The following is a 13,757-nucleotide window of genomic DNA, read 5'->3' on the forward strand; positions in this document are numbered from 1 at the left end:
GACTCCTAGCTCACCCTCTGTTTGCTATCACAGCAGAATTGGCTCATAATAACTGGCCAATGGGGATCACTTTCCTTGTGACAGACGTGCCAGTCCTTCCTTCTGGTTTATTTCTGAATATTTACTCATTAACTCAGAAAATCCATCCATCAGAATGGAACTCCCAGTGGACGGGATGTTCTAAGCATCGCATTTGTGTTGCCATACATACCAAATATTATCGGGTACATACCGGTGATAATATTGCCAGGATGTACCTAAGAAAACACAAAGGAAAGCACTCCAGGTAAAAGTTGTCCTTTGCGATAGAGGGAATTCCGGGTTGTATGACCCTGAAGTCTCTCTGGCATCTTTCTGTGCATGCGCAGAAGGATATGCTTTGCGCAGGGGGAGCTGGGAGGAATCCGATTGGATCCCTCTCAGGGTCATCCTGAAAATGGTTAATGACATCTAAAGATTACAGTACCCACCTGGACAAAGAGTACATAAGAGAAATGCGGTAAAACAACAGAAAATTGCATTTTCAGGGGTTTAACCACATTTCTGCCGTTAGTACATCCCACCGGAGCTGGTTTATAGGCAGGGCAACAGAGGCAGACATAGGGGGCCCCCAACACACTGTCCTCGACCCCTGGCCACATGCCCCAGATCAGGCCCGGTGATAAAATTGATCGTGATCTACTGGAAACTCATGTAGCTCCCGCCGGTAGATCACAATCAACTTACTTAAGGTAACTGGGAACGCTGGTCTCTGAATCCTCTGATCCCTTCAGATGCCAGCGTTCCCAGTGATGAAGTGCACAGGTGACATAATGACATCAACTGCAATGAGAAGTGGCTGCGCGCCTCTACTGGATCTCCAATTAGATCCAGCAGGCAGTGGCAGCAGCAGCGTCAGCGGGACCCGGGAGCCCTGATGGTGTGGAGCAAAGACAGGTACGTTTTTTCACAGGGGTGTAGGTGGGGAGGGGGAGCTAGTACTGGGGGCACTACTTTAGGGGGCATTGAAGAAGGGGCACAACTGGGGGCATTGGAGAAGATTCACAACTAAGGGGGCATTGCGGGAGCACAACTACTGGGGGCATTGGAGAAGGGGCATGACTACATAGGCAGGGGCATTGAAGAAGATGCACAACTAATGGGGCATCGGAGTAGGGGCACAACTACAGGGGCTGGGGCATTAAAGAAGAGGCACAACTACAGGGGACATTGTAGAAGAGGTACAACTACTGGGGGCATTGCAGAAGGGGCACAACTACTTGAGGCATTGAAGAAGACACACAACTACAGGGGGCATTGGAAGAGAGGAACAACAACTGGGGTCATTGCAGAAGGGGCACAACTACAGGGGGCATTAGAGAAGGGGTTCAAGTACAGGGGGCATTGGAGAAGGGGCACAACTACTGAGGACATTGCAGAAGGGCCACAAACACTGGGGACATTGGAGAAGGGGCACAACTACAGGGGGCAATGGAGAAGAGGCACAACTGCTGTGGGCATTGTAGAAGGATCACAAATACTGGGGGCATTGTAGAAGGGGCATAACAATTGGGGGCATTGAAGAATGGGCACAACTACTGGGGCTTTGCAGAAGGGGCACAACTACTGGAGCATTGCAGAAGGGCCACAAAAATTGTGGGCAATGCATAAGGGGCATTGGACATCAGACTGGTAGCCCGATGTGTGTGTATGTACTAGGGATGTGCAGGCTCGGATAGGTTCGAGTTTTTTTGGAGGGAAAAATCCGAACTCCACGTGCAAACTCGAACCTATCCGAGCCTGCACATCCCTAGTATGTACAGATATGTATGTATGTATGTATGGATATATATATATATATATATATATATAGTCCCACGAAGGTCAGCATTCACTTTAAGCAGCAGACTCATATCGCCTGGGGTGGCCATTCAATGGTGCCCCAAGGAAACCCAAAAGTACATTGACAAACATAAAGAGCGTACTCACCAGGGCTTCTCACCAGGGAGTTCCGTGATGGCCAAAGAATGTGTTTAAGTTGTGTTTACACTAAGGTTAGATACGTGACTAATAGTATTTCCACACTTTGGACACTTCCGGTCCCGGGGGGTTGCTGGGGGTGGAGCTAAAGCACGTGTTAATTAAGATGGGTATATATGGAGGTTATGTGATTGTGTATATGTATGTCCTGTGTCTTATGTGTGGTGTTCTGAAGAAGACCGCGTTTGTGCGGTCGAAACGTTGACCTCCTGACATCTTTTATCCTAACATGATGTGAATATTAAAGTAGGTTTTTCCCAAAAAATTTTTGAAGCCTGAAAAGAAGCCCTAGTGAGTGCGTTCTTTATGTTTGGCAATATATAAACAGTCAGGTGCATAAATATTTGACAGAATTTTCATATTTTGGCCTCTATTCACCACCACAATGGCTTTGAAATGAAACAAACAAGATGTGCTTTAACTGCAGACTTTCAGATTTAATTTGAGGGTAATTACATCCAAATCAGGTGAATGGTGTAGGAATTACAACGGTTTCTATTTGTGCCTCCCGTCGGGCTTTGGAATCAAGCCAATGGGACTTGACCATTCACTATGTGATTCTTCAATAACCCCTAACTCTAGCATATTTTTTATTTATTTCGACACTGATTCTCTTTGTGCTACTGGAAACCTATAGGGCTTTAGATTAACTTTAAGCCCTGGGTCAGTGATGATGTCATGTTTAACGACCGAGGTTTTCCCAGGTACGTCAGAGAACAGCACCCTATTTCTGATCAGAAACTCCTTGACCTCTTGTTGTTGAATTGCAGACAGGGTTTTTGCCACTGTCACTTCGGGAACTAAGGGCCCTGGTTTTACTGGAGGGGCTTGGATGGCTGACAGTACCGTTCTATCTTTCCAGGGCTTTAACCGATTTATATGGTATATCTGTTCCGGCTTTCTTTTCCCCGGCTGGTAAAATTTGTAATTGACCTGCCCCACTCTTTCTAAGATTTCAAAGGGCCCTTGCCATTTAGCCAAAAGTTATTTTCCACAGTGGGAACCAACACTAACACTCTGTCCCCAGGAGCAAAGCTGCGTAACCGAGCATTGCAGTTGTATACCCTCTGCCGTGCCTGTTGAGCCGGTTCCAGGTGCTCTCTTACTAACAGCACCTCTATAATAGGCAATGGAACTAGTGGACCCTTAGAACGTGGCCTGGGAGCATGATACTGACACTCAGGGCAGGATGCGCAAAAGTCAGATACCTCTTTATGAAGCCTGGGCCAGAAAAACCTCTGCATTTTTCGCTCAGTGGTTTTCTCTACCCCTAGATGGCCTGCCGTTATATGACCATGGGCCAGATCCAACACTGTTCTTCTGTAGGCTTTGGGAAGTATTAGTTGTTCCACAACATCTTTCCCCTTCTTAGTCACCTGATATAACAAATCCTGACACATTGCCATGTGGGGATAGGACAAAGGACTATCAGGGTCTATGGGTTTACCATCAACTACTTTTACATTCTCCCTGGCTTTTACCAAAGTAGGGTTATTCAACTGCTCCATGGCAAAGACCTCTCTTCTGACCTCTAAATCAGGCAGACGATCAACTGGCCCAACAACACTTCCCACCTCAATGGGAGGCACATCAGTTGGCAGGCCACCGTCACGCTCCGCATTCTCTAGTTCGCCAATCATAGTAGAAAAAGGGAATAACTCTGACTCAGAAGAAACTCCCTCCTCCACTACATCGACAACCTTCTCAAATGGATCGGGGTTGTTCACTTCTGGAACAAAACGGCTTTCCCACAACTTCCAGAAGTGAGCAAAGTCTTTCCCCAATATTGCATCGTACATCAGACCAGGCACCAAACCCTCAGAAACTATAGCAGAACCACATGGTGTCTCGATGTTCACCTCGGCAGTAACATAATATCGAGTATCCCCATGTATGCAGGTCACACCAACAGTTTTCCCTGTACGCCTCAAGGGGTTCACCAGCTCAGCTTTCATAAGTGTCACCAAGCTACCAGAGTCTAACAGTGCCTCTACTCGGTTGCCACCTACAGTGAGTACACACATGTGCTTATCAGTCTCAGCCTGCCGGTCAGCCGTACAGGCTGTCTGTGCAAAGAAAGACCCCCTGCGGTAGACATGAGCAGTATCACATTGCATAGGTTCAGTTGTAAGTGAACAATTAGCGGAAATATGGCCGAAGTCACCACACCGGAAACACTGAATCATATTAATGTCTAGTCGTTTACGGGGCAAGAACCTTCCTGGCCTGGCAGGCCTGTCTCCAGGTTCTACACCCTCAGTCTTAGGTACATTCCACCGACCAGCACCCTTCTCCCATGGAACAGTCTTACCAGTGTCTGTGGGAGTTCGCCGGTGCGCCATCGGGGCTCGGTGGGGCATACTCATCAGCTCCTCAGCCGCCACGTACCTCTCCACCAGCTCGACCAACTGGTCCGCGGACTTAGGGTCTGCATGGCTCACCCACTTGCGCAGAGTCGCAGGTAATGATCGCAGGTACCGGTCCATCACGACCCTTTCCACGATCTGTGGTCTCGGGCTGTAGCCATTTTGAGGACAGATGGACGAGGTCATGCATCTGTGAACGTGGAGGCTTGTCCATATGGAACTCCCAGCGGTGGACCCGTTGGGCACGAACAAAGGAGGTGACTCCCAAGCGAGTTAGGATCTCCTGTTTTAGTCTTTTATAGTCCTTGGCATCAGCCAGGCATAAGTCGAAATAGGCCTTTTGTGGCTCCCCAGACAAAAAAGGTGCCACCAGACTTGCCCACTGCTCCTTGGGCCAACTCTCCTTTTCGTCCGTTCTTTCAAATGCGGTGAGATAGGCCTCCACATCATCGCCCGAAATCATCTTTTGGAGGAAGTGACTGGCTCGTACGGAGTGAGTGGTGGTGGGAGGACCAGTAGTAACATCTCTGGGCCGGACGACCAGGTGCTGTACCACCTCTCTGGCCTGGCTGTTTTCCGCTAAGGCCTGGCGGGTTTCCTCGATGGCGACCTATTGTTGCCTCTGGGCTGTCTCCAAGGCCAACAGTTGCACCCTGGTGGATTCCTGCTGAGCCCTGGTAGATTCCTGCTGAGCTGCTGTAGCTTCCTGCTGAGCCCTGGTAGATTCCTGCTGAGCTGCTGTAGCTTGGAGCAAGGCCTTAACAATTTCCTCCATTTTGTCCTGGGGTGTAGGTTGGAAGCTGAACCTTGCCTCTCTGAGCATTGGCTGATGCCTCCTCTATGGGACTCCAAGGACACAGTGTTATTTCCACACTCACAAATTGGGTGTCTGTCCCTTTAATTTTTAAACGGAAAGTTTTCCTCTTGCTGCAACTTCAGTGTGTGTGGGTGCCCGCATTCTCCACCATATTGTGACACAGTCAGGTTAGGGGGTCCCTCTCCTGGGTAGAGGACTCCTTCCTTTCACACACAGCAGCTGGGATACAGTACGCCAGACTGGATTCGAGTACAAGCTGGTCGGCGCCAGTCTTTATTGTACAATGTCAGAAATAATCATAAAGAAAACATAAACATAAAGCGTAGCCCTGTCGGGGCACTAACTTCACAGGTGGTTCCCTCACTACCAGAACCTGGCAGGGCCTAATGCCCTCACCAGCAACAAAGGCACAGCACAACACTCACAGTTAGGTTTTCAAGTGTCTCTGAGCAAACTCCCTGCCTGCTCTCCCAGGTGAGGCACTCAGCCCTAAACACACTAGGCTTATATTGGCCACTCTCAGGTGGAAACCCTAACAAGCCTGTTACCAGGCTGCGAGAACCAAAACCTGGAGTGGCCATGGGTGGAGCTCTCCCTCCCCTCTCACCCACAACCCCCAGGTCCCAAACCGGCTTTTCAAAAAGCCGAGACTCAAGCCTGCTACACTGCAGACTTTCTCCTGGGGATTTAAAACACATAAGACAGGAATCTGGGATAAATGTCCCTGTCACAGATCACTTTACCAGTGATCCTATCACAATATATATATATATATGTATATATATATATATATATATATATATATATATATATAGGGGCCCCCACAGACCTGCATCCCACCCAGTATGAGGTGTACTGTGTCTTGTTGTGGAACTGTTTAGAATGTGTCAGTCCAGGAGATGTAAGGCCATAAGAAATCTGCACTGAAAAATCAGGAACACTGCTCTATGAATCCTTAGGTGTGAGCCATTAGTTGTGTGATTTTGTGGTTACCTCATTGTGGACATTCTGAAATAAATCTTCAGTTGCCTAAGAGTTTGCACAGTCCTCCTTAGCAGCATGTGGGTGATTCAGTAGGGACATTCATATGAATGAAACTGAACTATCTATATGAAAGTGAATGAAATTGAACTCTCTATATATTGTTTCTATTGCCGAAAGTAAAGTAATAGCGAATAGCTGACTAGGGGCTCAATTTACTACAATCCGCATTTTGAATGCAGATTGTAGTAAGAGATTACCGACTGTATTCGCATTGCGAATTCATGTAATATCACAGGGATTTACAAAAAATCCCTTGCAGGGACAGAGCTTGCGAGAAAGCTCTGTTCCTGCGAATCCCCTCCGCACCCTTATCATGGTATTTTCGCAAAAAATACCGTGACAAGTGCCGTGGCATGCACCGACTGACCATCGCTTATCCCTGCCCCCGAGATTGTGGACCCACGGCTACTCCCCTTCTCCCCCCCATGACCCCCCTCCCTTAATTACACTTACCTCCGGTGATCGGTGCTCCGGTAATGTCCTCCGTGGCTCCAGTTAGCTGACATCCCATCCTGCACTGGGACTTGGTCAGGTGACGACCAGGCCCCAGTGCAGCATGGGAGACCAGCTGATCGGAGGGAGGACATTACCGGAGCGCCGATCACCGGTCCCTGGACTCAGGTAAGTTTTTTTTTTTACTTTGTTTTCTTTTTTTTTGCAGTGATCAGTGTGTGGTTTAGAAGCTGTTTAGACCACACAGCTGAACACTGGGCCGGCTTCGGGCTCTGCTCTCCCCGTTAGAGCAGAGCAGGAGTCCGGTAACCAGGGAAGACCCTGGATAGCGCCACCTCCAGGTGGTGTTATTATCACAGAGCTTTCCCCAGTATTTTTTCACATTTTATTTTTAGTAACTTTGGCCAGATCACATTTCCCATTACAATTATGGGAAATGCGATCTGCTCACTAAAAATAAGTGATAATTAGGGCTTACAGTAGAATTTTACAAATTATACTCCAATTGCCCTTTAGTAACTGTAGGTGATACTAAAATAATATGAACATGGTGTGATAACACAAAACACCCTTTTTCACTTTATTTTAGTAAAAAAACTGTTCATAAATAGCGCCCTAGATCTTAAATGTTACTTGATCATAGACCAATTAGATTAATGATACAGCCAAAACAAAGATACGTTTACGCAAACATAGAGGAACAATTATCGTCAGTTCTTAGAAGCTGCTGCATGTTGTCCATATATTTCTAACATTTTTTTAACATAAAACAAACTTATATTATAATATTTCTTATCCATTAATGTATTACTTCTTTTTCTAGATTCAAAACAGGATGTAGTCATAATGTCAAAACCACAAATTCAACAGCTATAATCTCCACAGTGTAGTAATGTGAAATGTTGACATGTGAAATTATGACATTCTGAACAGACCGACAATGGTGGGTTAAGCACTACGAGAAGGGTTAGGCAATGGGAGGGGTGGTTAGGCTTAGGCACTATGAGGGGGCTAAGGCTATGGGGAGGGGAGTTTAGGGTTAGGCACTACCAGGAGGGTTAGGTTGTGGGAAGGGGAGGTCAGAATTAGGCACTGCGAGGAGGGTTAGGCTATGGGAGGGAAGGGTTAGGTTGGGGGAAGGTGAGGTTAGGCACTAAGATGAGTTTAAGGTTAGGCACTACTGGGAGGGTTATGTTGGGAGAAGCTGAGGTTAGGGATAGGCTCTACTGGGAGGGTTAGAGTTAGGTTGGGGGAAGGTGAGGTATAGGTTAGGCACTAGGGGAAGGGTTAGGTTAGTTGAAAGGGAGGTTAGGGTTAGGAACTAGGGTGAGGGTTAGGGTTATGTTGGGGGAAGGTGAGGATAGGGTTAGGCACTATGGGAAGGTTAGGGTTAGGCACTACTGGGGAGGTAATGATAAGGCACTAGGGTTTAGGGTGAGGCTGCAGGAGGGAATGTTTGGATTAGATATTAGGTTGAGGAATAGGGTTAGTAATATTTAATGCTGGAAGCAATGTAGGATCCATCAGAAGTCATTCAGATATACTGCCAGAATCGGGAGACACTGCTGGAGCTGACAAACACACCATACAAGTTAAGTTACCAATGGACCAACAGAGATGTTTCATCAACATTCTAATCATTTCAACATTTTATCAGTGTCAACATGATGAATGTTGACATGGTCAATGTCAACATAAGAAGTAGGACTGGAGACCTCTGGAGAGATGCTGACCCATGCCATCTGGATAGCTTCCCACAGCTCCCTGATATTTGTAGGTGCAGGATCTTTGGTAAGAATGGATCTCTCTACCATGTTCCATAATGGCTTGATTGGGTCTATGTCGGGCAAAAATGGTGGCCAAATTTTTCATCTGAACTCTACAGAATGCTCAATAAATCAATTCTGGTCAACATGGGCCAGATGACATGGTGTATTATCCTTTTGGAACCAGCAGACCAAAGCCATGCCAAGTGAACACACCCACACCATTATGGAACCACCTTCAGCCTGCATGGTGCCTTGTTGACAACTGGGGACCATGGCTTTATTAGGTCTGTGCCACACCTGAACCCTACCATCAGGCCAAAACAAATGGAACCAAGACTCAACATACCACTCCACATGTTGCCAGTCCTCCTGGGCCCATGTGAGGTGCTGTGTCTGGTGTCATAGTGTTAACAGGGGCACTCTGATGGGTCCCATATCCCATGGAAGTTAAATAACACTACACTGACCTGCTGGTAATGCCTGATACACATATAACACCATAGATCAAGGAATGTTGAATGTCCACACAATTTCAGAAATAGAATGTCCCATCCATTAGACACCAACTATCATGCCTTGCTGCCTTGTCTTGGGCAGCCTAGTCGGTGTTCAATCTGGTCTCAGATTACAACTGATGCAGGTTTGGGCATTTCCAAAATGTTGCATTATGGTGATGCCACCAACCATTACCTTAATATACTGCTATCCCATGACTTTTTGCAATTCAGTGTAGTTAACCCTTTGAGTACTTGCTTGCAAATTGCTAACCTTTTTATTACCAGTTACCTGCGTGTACTGACTGGTTGAGTTTATGTGTATGCTTAGGTCCTCCCTGTATATAATAACAGTCACTGGTGCAGTGTGATTAGTGATAAGTGGAAGTGAAAATACTTTTCTGGGATATTTTAGTTGATATGTACCAGTGAGGTGTAGTTCCTGAAATTTAAATAAATAATAATAATAATAATAATAATAATAATAATAATAATAATAATGATAATAATAATAATAATAATAATAATAATAATAATAATAATAATAATATTAATGTTTTAATATAGTGATGGATGCCACAATGTCCTAGATTTACATCAAGTATAAGACATGCAATTTTAATCTAACCCAACCATTTCTCCTGAATAGATAAGTTGGCGTGTAAAGCTGGACTTATCATGCTTGGTCAGAGAGTCTGGGATGCAAATCTGAAGAATCCATATCAGTTTCATGGAAGCAAATGTACTGTATGGAAATTTTTGACAAAGCATCTGTCTGTTTAATTAACATATCTCTGGGGTCTTGTTCCAAGCAAAATACAACACCAAAAGCAAAACACATTTAAATGTTGTTAACCCTTCCAATGATGTCTATGCCCCTGCTCTATCCACACTGAAGAATATTTCACACATAGTTTTGTGATAGACCCGCAATTTCTGCAGAATTAAAAAAGTTCCAGTGACTGACTCTTTGGGTTGCACTTCTGCCTCACCATTCACTATGTAGAATTATGCACTGTAAGTATTTGTGAATTCACACACATTGTATAATTTCGAGTCTATGAACAGAGCACTGACAATAAAAGTGAATTAAGTTGTATTGTGTTGTTATGGCAATACTTGGGACATTGGTGAAATGTGGTAAATGATGGAGACAAGTGTCTAACTAGGTGAAATTTTGAGGAACGCATTAAAAGTTTTACTCTCTGCTTTATCCTGTATCCTTGTTTTGTTCTCTGCAAATTTTTATGAGTTACAACTATTATTATTATCATCATCATTTATTTAAATTTCAGGGACAACATCTTGCTTGCACAGATTAACTAAAATATTCCAGAACAGTACTTACATCCTCTGATGAAACCGCCTTGTCATAGGGCGGAGAAACGCATCAGAGGACATTTGGAATGCAGGTGGACCACAATACCGGAAGCCAGAAGTCCTAAACCAGAAGTAATGAAGCGCGAGGCACCAGTGAATTACATCACACACAGCGCTGCCAGCGGCCCCGAGTGCCGTGGACCAGCAGTAGAGGTCCCTCTGCCTGATACCTCAGCACCCCGGATCACTAGGTGTGCACAGCAGATATGTTTTCTAAGTGTCCAAGAGACATTTTACAAATGACGGCAGCAGCTTTTCAAATCCTCCCCCTGTATGCTAGGGGTAGAGGTGAGAGCAGGATTCACCATACTGGACATTGATTATTCATTTGGTTGGTAATGTACTGTTTATCAAATCATCTTAAAGTCTTGCTGATTGTCTACTAAACACTAACCTATTCATACTAACTGGTTGCGACTGCCTACTAACGATATCTGCTTACTGACTGTGACTATAAATTATAACATCAAATACTGTGCTTCATAATATTTGACTTTTTTGAACTACTGGTGATGTGATATCCGATGTGCTCTGACCCAGAATAATTGAGAAGAAGTTAACTTTTTAGTATTTTTATATTATTTTTACAGATCCGGATCCGTGCTTGTTCTATTTGATGATAATATATTCTTAGTAATTATTATCCATCTGTATACTATTGATTGATTGATCTAGGTTTTAATGTGATCATGTGCAATAAGTTCTAAATATTTTTCAAATCAGCAGCCATTGGACAGCGCTCCCATTTCTTTTTATCAGTACTTACATCCACTTATCAATCACTAGAGATGTCAACGCCCATGTTTTGGTTTTGGTTCCAATTCGTATTCGGGTTTTGGTTTTACAAAAACAGCCCTCATGTGTTTTGGTTCTGGATCTGTATATTTTTCATAAAAATTATAAAAACAGCTACAGTATACTCACATAATTTAGGTCTGTTTTTGTTCCTACAGTATTAATAACCGCAAATTAATTAATTTACAGTTATTTCCTGTTAATTTTATTCAAACCTTAAAATATTGATTTCATCAGTTTAGGCTAAAAGGTTGCACCAAGCTAGCTGGCTAACTAAGCTAAGTTACAACTGTGGGCAGCACAAACACACGGCAGTTCAACTTCCAAAATGGCACATCTAAGAAGCAGAGTGGCACTGCAGTGGCAGACAGGATGGCAATTTAATAAACTATGAAAACCCATAGAAACCAAGAATGTTTTAATTTATCAAGCACTAGATCAGAGGTCCGAGGGAGATGAATTATGTATATAGTGGGTGGCAGGGAAATGAAGACAGGGTTGACTTGTAAATTAATCTAATTAAATTTTTGATTCTGAAGCAAATTTATGAGGGAGGAGGGGAGAGCACTACAAGTTTTAACTATAAAAAAAGCAAATCAGAGAAGTGGAAAGCATTGTAAAAAAACAAGCATCCAATATCCCAATGAATTTTAGGTCTTATTAAAAAATTAATATTTAGTTATAAGTTTTGATGAAACTAGTCTTTATCTGCTGAGAAGCTGGAGGAAATTAAGTCTATATGCCTGTATGAGAAGCTGGTGATGGATGGCATTGCAAGATAAAAAAAATAACATGAATGCCTCAGTAAAGTACAGTAATACACTGTACACTGCCAGTTAAACACACACAATCTTGGCAAAACCCATAATAAAAAGTTATGCAAAATGAAATTGTCTTTGAGCCCTCCCACCCTTATATTGTATATTAAAAAGGACATGCACAGTTTAATAAACCAATCACTTCAGCCTCAGGGATTGACACTATTGTGTCTAAAGTAATTATTTTGTTTGGGACCACACAAAACAAGCAACCAATGGTCAGCTAACAATCTTCTTAATGAAGGGATTAAGGCAGCTAACAGTGTTTGTTGTTAATAATGGGCTTAAGGCAGCTAAGCCAACAATACTGTCAATGATCTCTGCAGTGGCAACAAGTCGTCATCTTTATCATCCTCATACTCTCAGTATTTACATAATCTTCACACAATATTAATTGATCCCTGTTGGAATACACCATTACAGAATTGTATGTACTTTGACATAATTACAAAGGTCTTCCTCATGGCTGTGCTGAAAATGCTTTCTGAGTACACACTGGAGGGTGGGTCGCTTAAGTAAAGCAAAGCCAGTTTGTACAAGGGCCTTCAAATTGCCTGAATTTCCTTCCAGTAGTCAAAGGGACTGTCTGACATGTCTATTTGTACAAGGGCCTGATTAAGTTACAAGGGCCTGATTAAGTATGGATCGCAATTGCGATAGCTGCTGCAAATTCTTAAGTAATGCAGCTGCTAAAATATGTTAATGCTTGTTAAACACAGCTGGCCTAAAGACACTGACTACTGCTTTCTCGCATCCATCCATTGTCATTGTTCTGCATAAACATCGGTACCATCGACGCACACTGGCCACTCACACAGCATTTATAGCAGGTCTGGCCCATCTGCAAAAACTGCAAGTCTTCTCGCATGCCCTTCTACTCCACGGGAGGTTTCTGTCCTCCCTGAGCTCGCCTTAGGACACCTGCGTTACGGTTTGACAGGTGTACCGCCCCAGTCAAACTCCCCACCTGCCACTGTCCCCGGAGCGGAGGGCTCTCACAGTGGCTAATTTATGCATGCCAAGGGAACAGCATTCAAAGGAACAGACACACCTGCATTCTTCCAACCACCCCCTATAAAAAACCCTAAATGCTGACAGTCTGTCACACACTTAGCAATTAATTCTTCTGTGCATCTGTAATTTCAGTGTGATCACATCACATGCACAGTGCGGCTTATACACATGTGCAATGGCAAACATTCACTTGATCTGCATCTGTAGTTGCACCTGTGATCCGTACTGACTCAGGCCTACTGTCATTAAAATAATCCTCCACCATTCTATGGATGGTAATGTATCAGATTGCATTACAGTAGTGGGCAACTCTTTTAGACCTAACCAAATGCTAAAATGTTGTGTTTACTCATCTGCATCACAAGTAATTCTCTTGGAAAAGCTCATTTTTTTTCCTGGCAGTTGCTGGAGAAACTGAATGAGCAGATGTAATCTTGTGATGTGCCACTTGAGCTGACAACATGCTCACCAGGAGCTCTTTGCATCTCTTAAGAATTGTGTCATTTGGAAAGAAAGACATGATGAATGACTTAAACCTAAGAGCAAGCATGGTTGACAAAATGTAGTTATCCAATTTCAAGATGATGACAGCCCTTGGATTCTGGGAAATCAAATGAAGGACTCGATCTACAATTGCTTTATTTCATCTCCTCCTTCAGTTTTTTAAACTGCTTTTCCAAAAGTCTAAATTAGGGTAATCACCTGACTCAAGATGGCAGAGTCTAAACTCACTTCACATGTGACTAATTTGAATAGTTTCAGCACCTTATTGCCAAAACATCTGTATT

This window comes from Taudactylus pleione, unplaced genomic scaffold (assembly GCF_031769625.1).
Source record: "Taudactylus pleione unplaced genomic scaffold, aTauple2 ptg000720l, whole genome shotgun sequence".
NCBI classification, from domain to species: Eukaryota; Metazoa; Chordata; class Amphibia; order Anura; family Myobatrachidae; genus Taudactylus; species Taudactylus pleione.